We start from the raw sequence: 6,136 nt of genomic DNA, 5'->3' as shown, positions 1-6,136 counted from the left end.
GCTGTCCTAGCCTGCTGTCCTAACCTGCTGCCCTAGTCTGCTGTCCTAACCTGCTGTCCTAACCTGCTGCCCTAACCTGCTGTCCTAACCTGCTGTCCTAATCTGCTGTCTTAATCTGCTTTCCTAGCCTGCTGTCCTAACCTGCTGTCCTAACCTGCTGTCCTAATCTGCTGTCCTAGCCTTCTGTCCTAGCCTTCTGTCCTAGCCTGCTGTCCTAGCGCGCTGTCCTAGCCTTCTGTCCTAGCCTACTTTCCTAGCCTGCTGTCCTAACCTGCTGTCCTAATCTGCTGTCCTAACCTGCTGTCCTAACCTGCTGTCCTAATCTGCTGTCCTAACCTGCTGTCCTAACCTTCTGTCCTAGTCTGCTGTCCTTACCTGCTGTCTTAGCCTTCTGTCCTAACCTTCTGTCCTAACCTTCTGTCCTAACCTTCTGTCCGAGCCTGCTGTCCTAACCTTGCTGTCCTAACCTGCTGTCCTAGCCTGCTGTCCAAGTCTGCTGTCCTAGCCTTCTGTCCGTGTCTTCTGTCCGAGCCTGCTGACCTAGCCTTCTGTCTAGTCTGCTGTCCTAGCCTTCTGTCTAGTCTGCTGTCCTAACCTGCTTTCCTAGTCTGCTGTCCTAGCCTTCTGTCTGAGTCTGCTGTCCTAGCCTGCTGTCCTAACCTGCTGCCCTAGTCTGCTGTCCTAACCTGCTGTCCTAACCTGCTGCCCTAACCTGCTGTCCTAACCTGCTGTCCTAACCTGCTGTCCTAGCCTGCTCTCCTAACTTGCTGTCCTAATCTGCTGTCCTAGCCTTCTGTCCTAGCCTGCTGTCCTAGCGCGCTGTCCTAGCCTTCTGTCCGAGCCTGTTGTCCTAACCTTGCTGTCCTAGCCTGCTGTCCTAGGCTGCTGTCCTAAATTTGCTGTCCTAATCTGCTGTCCTAACCTGCTGTCCTAACCTGCTGCCCTAATGTGCTGTCCTAACCTGCTGTCCTAATCTGCTGTCCTAATCTGCTGTCCTAGCCTGCTGTCCTAATCTGCTGTCCTAGCCTTCTGTCCTAGCCTGCTGTCCTAGCCTTCTGTCCTAGCCTGCTGTCCTAGCGCGCTGTCCTAGCCTTCTGTCCTAAAACTTGCTGTCCTAGCCTGCTGTCCTAACCCTTGCTGTCCTAACTTGCTGTCCTAGTCTGCTGTCCTAACCTGCTGTCCTAACCTGCTGCCCTAACCTGCTGTCCTAACCTGCTGTCCTAATCTGCTGTCCTAATCTGCTGTCCTAGCCTGCTGTCCTAATCTGCTGTCCTAACCTGCTGTCCTAATCTGCTGTCCTAGCCTTCTGTCCTAGCCTGCTGTCCTAGCCTTCTGTCCTAGCCTGCTGTCCTAGCGCGCTGTCCTAGCCTGCTTTCCTAGCCTGCTGTCCTAACCTGCTGTCCTAATCTGCTGTCCTAATCTGCTGTCCTAACCTGCTGTCCTAACCTTCTGTCCTAGTCTGCTGTCCTAACCTGCTGTCCTAGCCTTCTGTCCTAACCTTCTGTCCTAACCTGCTGTCCTAGCCTGCTGTCCTAACCTGCTGTCCTAGTCTGCTGTCCTAGCCTTCTGTCTAGTCTGCTTTCCTAGTCTGCTGTCCTAGCCTTCTGTCTGAGTCTGCTGTCCTAGCCTGCTGTCCTAACCTGCTGCCCTAGTCTGCTGTCCTAACCTGCTGTCCTAACCTGCTGCCCTAACCTGCTGTCCTAACCTGCTGTCCTAACCTGCTGTCCTAACCTGCTATCCTAGCCTTCTGGCCGGCCTGCATGGTGCAAACAGTAGGGTCCTTAGTCCTTAGTCCAAAAGGTAGCAAAACGTAGCAAAATGCTTTTCAACACACCAAATGTTTCTTATTGGACAAGTAGAGGTAGTCCCTCCCTTTTTCAGTCCGTTTTCTAACATTTGGTGCATAATGAACAGCTTTCTGTCTGGCATTCTAGCTGGTCTTAAATGGTGCACACAGCAGTTCCGTGTCTTCGGCAGATGCAGGTATGGACAGAGCAGAGTAGATCAGAATTAAACTGTCACACACTTCCTGTTTTTCACCCAGTCATAGGAAAGCAACCAGCCAACCCAGTCACATGAGCTAGATACCACATTTTGAGGGGAGGGAAATGGAGAGAGAGAGCGAGGGAGCAAGAGAGAGTGAGAGAGAGTGAGGGAGCGAGAGAGAGAGAAAGAGGGAGGGGGGAGAGAGAGAGAGAGAGAGAAAGAGAGTGAGAGAGAGTGAGGGAGCGAGAGAGAGAGAGAGAGAGGGGGGAGAGAGAGAGACAGACAGACAGAGAGAGAAAGAGTGCGAGAGAGAGAGGGGGAGAGAGCGAGAGAGGGAGAGAGAGAGGGGTGGGGGGAGACAGGGAGAGAGAGGGGGAGAGAGGGGGGGGGGGGAGAAAGAGAGGAAGTTAGAACATCTGAGTTGTATTAAGACAAGATCACAAATGCCAAATCTTTCCAAGAAGATATTATCTGCCATAAAAAGCTATATCTGGAGAATTCTGGCAGACACAGAATGGAAAACTTATTAACTTAACCTTACTTAAAGAAATAACTTGCAGTTATTTTAAGGATGGACTGACTTCCCCAGGGCCAACAGTTCTCACCAGCCAGGGATCCGTGTTCACAGAGTAGGAGTGTTGATGTAGGATCAGTTTCACATTCTAGGTTATAATAAATAAGATTATGGACAGAGGGGACCTGGTCCTAGATCAACACTCCTGCTCCGAAACTCATTGTGAAAATGAGCCCAGACAAGTGTGGGACATCTTTTATCATGAGGTTTCATCTGCCCATATTGTTGTTTTCACTGAGCTACTGCTGCCTCTCTGCCCCTAACCTCTGTCTACAGCAACTGTACAGCTACACGTAGTGACATAGAGTGTCAGGGGCTGTTGCCTGATGGAATGGACCTCAGGGTGTACTTGGAAGTTGTCGTTGTCGTTGTTTGTTTCCTATGCGTTGTTGATTTAGCAACAACAACAAAATGGGAACCATGCACCTCTGTTGTAACGCAGTTCAGTATTCTGATGTTCATGTTTACCACGTTATGTGTTACTGTGTACATGTCCTTGGGTATCTGAAAAGGTGCAAATTAAAAGTATTATTGCTATTATTGCAATAACATATCCACTGGCAGCCAAAATAAACAGCGTTTATCGATCCACATCTCACATAGTCTGCTAAAGAAATATCACCTGTATTAAACATACTTAACCCCCCAAAAAAGGTCTACTATGGCAAATGGAATCTCATATGAGTGGTTTGAGATCTGGGTTTTTATGTGCCAGTAAAGCTGGTCGTTCATGGTGTTTTGTCTCCGTGTATTAAGACATTTGTATCAACGTGTAAGATCATCGGGCTTCTCTTACATGACTATTATAAACAGGCTAGGGAGGTTTGGGTCCTGGGTGCTGATTAGCTGAAACAGAATTCAAGCCAATTGTAAACAGTGCATTAGGAAAGTATTCAGACCACTTGACTTTTTCCAGGTTTTGTTACGTTACAGCCTTACTTTAAAATGGATTCAATTGTTTTTTCCCCCTCATCAATCTACACACAATACCCCCATAATGACATCGCAATACCCCCATAATGACATCACAATACCCCCATAATGACATCACAATACCCCCATAATGACATCACAATACCCCCATAATGACATCACAATACCCCCATAATGAATGACAAAGCAAAAACAAATGTATAAATAAATAAAACCTGAAATATCACATTTCCGTAAGTATTCAGACCCTTTTCTCAGTACTGTGTTGAGGCACCTTTTGGCAGCGATTACATCCTCGAGTCTTATTTGGTATGATGCTACAAGCTTGGCACACCTGTATTTGGGGAGTTTATCCCATTCTTCTCTGCAGATCCTCTCAAGTTCTGTCAGGTTGGATGGGGAGCGTCGCTGCGCAGCTATTTTCAGGATTCTCTCCAGAGATGTTTGATCGGGTTCAAGTCGGGACTCTGGCCGGGCTACTCAAGGAGATTCAGAGACTTGTCCCAAAGCCACTGCTGCGATGTCTTGGCTGTGTGCTTAAGGTCGTTGTCCTGTTGGAAGGTGAACCTTCGCCCCAGTCTGAGGTCCTGAGCGCTTTGGAACAGGTTTTCATCAAGGATCTCTCTGTACTTTTCTCCGTTCATCTTTCCCTCGGATCCTGACTGGTCTTCCAGTCCCTGCCGCTGAAAAACATCCTCACAGCATGATGCTGCCACCACCGTGCTTCACCGGATGGTGCCAGGTTTCCTCCAGATATGATGCCTGGCATTCAGGCCAAAGAGTTCAATCTTGGTTTCATCAGACCAGAGAATCTAGTTTCTTTTGGTCTCTTGTTTCTTTTGGCAAACTCCAAGTGGGCTGCAATGGGCCTTTTACTGAAAAGTGGCCTCTGTCTGGCCACTCTACCATAAAGGCCTGATTGGTGGAGTGCTGCAGAGATGGTTGTCCATTGTGAAGGTTCTCTCATCTCCACAGAACTCCTTCAACCTCATGGCTTGGTTTTTGCTCTGACATGCACTGTCAACTGTGGGACCTTATATAGACAGGTATGTGGCTTTCCAAATCATGTCCAATCAATTGAATTTACCACAGGTGGACTCCAACCAAGTTGTCGAGACATCTCAAGGATGATCAATGGAAACAGGGTGAACCTGAGCTCAATTTCAAGTCTCATAGCAAAGGGTTTGAATACTTATGTAAAGAAGGTATTTCTGTGTTTAAAAAAAATACTATATATACAGTATATATCAAATAAATGATTAACAATACATTTTTTTTAAACATATTTTTATTTTCCCCTCACAAAGTTGTCAAATTACGAATGTCACCTATCAAAGCGAAGGACACTTACTAAAAATATGCTTTTTTTTCCATCACTACAAATGTAAAAACCAGTAAATAACCACACAAAGCAATGATATGAAGAACAGCAGTACAATAGATGGCATATATCTCCACATAAATCAGTTTGGTCTTTATAAGGTACGTGGGAGAGAGAAGATGTTAGAAGCTATAGTCAACCCATCAAGTCCGTTGGCTGTCCACCATCAAGTCCATTGGATGTCCACCATCAAGTCCATTGGATGTCCACCACAGCATAGGCAGGATCAAAGGCAGATGACGTGGTGCTGCTGTATTGTAATCTGATTGTTGAGGCATGGTTCCTCTAGCCTGGTCCCAGATCGGTTTGTGTTTTTTGTTAACGCCAATGGTGAGTCGGAACCATAGGGGTTGACAAGACAGCACAAACATGATCTGAGACTAGGCTATGGATTTTCTCCAAGGCCTCCCTGATGCCTCCATGCTTATTCCAAGACAGATACAAAGCATTAGGCTTATCTTTATTTTCTAAGTGTTCAATTTCAAAAGTAATGTGTGGTTTGCATACCTGATGTGTTTATGAATTATGATAATGGACTAAGGTGGCATTAAAGTAATGGGAAGATGTATTTTTCTTGGTTTCATCTTCTCGTCTTCATCGTCTGAAATAACATTTCGTATTTCAGCGGATACACTATTGTGTAACAAATATGTAACATTTATCCAAATTAAGATTTAGTTTGTAACCATGATTTTGTTTCATGGTTGGAAAATAACTAGCTAATCACTTCTGCCTTTTCTATTTGACCATACCCTCTGCACTAGTATGACAGTTATGGCCTACCAAATTGTATGTGTCTTTATATAAAATGTGGGAGGTCAATTTTAAACTTTAAACGCTAACAAATCTGCAGGCATCCTTAATTTTCATGGTTACAGTCAATTTGATGATAGGTATATTTCAATGGGATTTACCTTGATTCAAAATGCCCTTTTAAATATGCATCAACCCTCTTGTGACACTACATCACAATGCTGAATGTGTACTACTAACTATATGTCTTAAGTCATACAGTAGCCTATGTGCAGAATTTAAATAGTCTGCCTTGGAACCAACATTGTTGTGGGGTCATAGGGGACAAGAGGCTAAACTGCCCTGGATAAGCCTGTGATGTAGCTGCTTTAGGGGGGGTTGGGAGGGAGCACTGGGTCCATACTCCCAGCAATGGGTCTTCCTCACCTCTCCACCATGAGAGCTGTTGTGTGGTGGGATTTATTTTTCAAAATGGCTGCCATGGCTACACATTGGTGGTGGATGAGGTG

Source organism: Oncorhynchus clarkii, chromosome 7 (assembly GCF_045791955.1).
Source record: "Oncorhynchus clarkii lewisi isolate Uvic-CL-2024 chromosome 7, UVic_Ocla_1.0, whole genome shotgun sequence".
Classification (NCBI taxonomy): domain Eukaryota; kingdom Metazoa; phylum Chordata; class Actinopteri; order Salmoniformes; family Salmonidae; genus Oncorhynchus; species Oncorhynchus clarkii.
The sequence above is the reverse complement of the archived record's forward strand: the minus strand, read 5'-3'. Positions refer to the sequence as shown.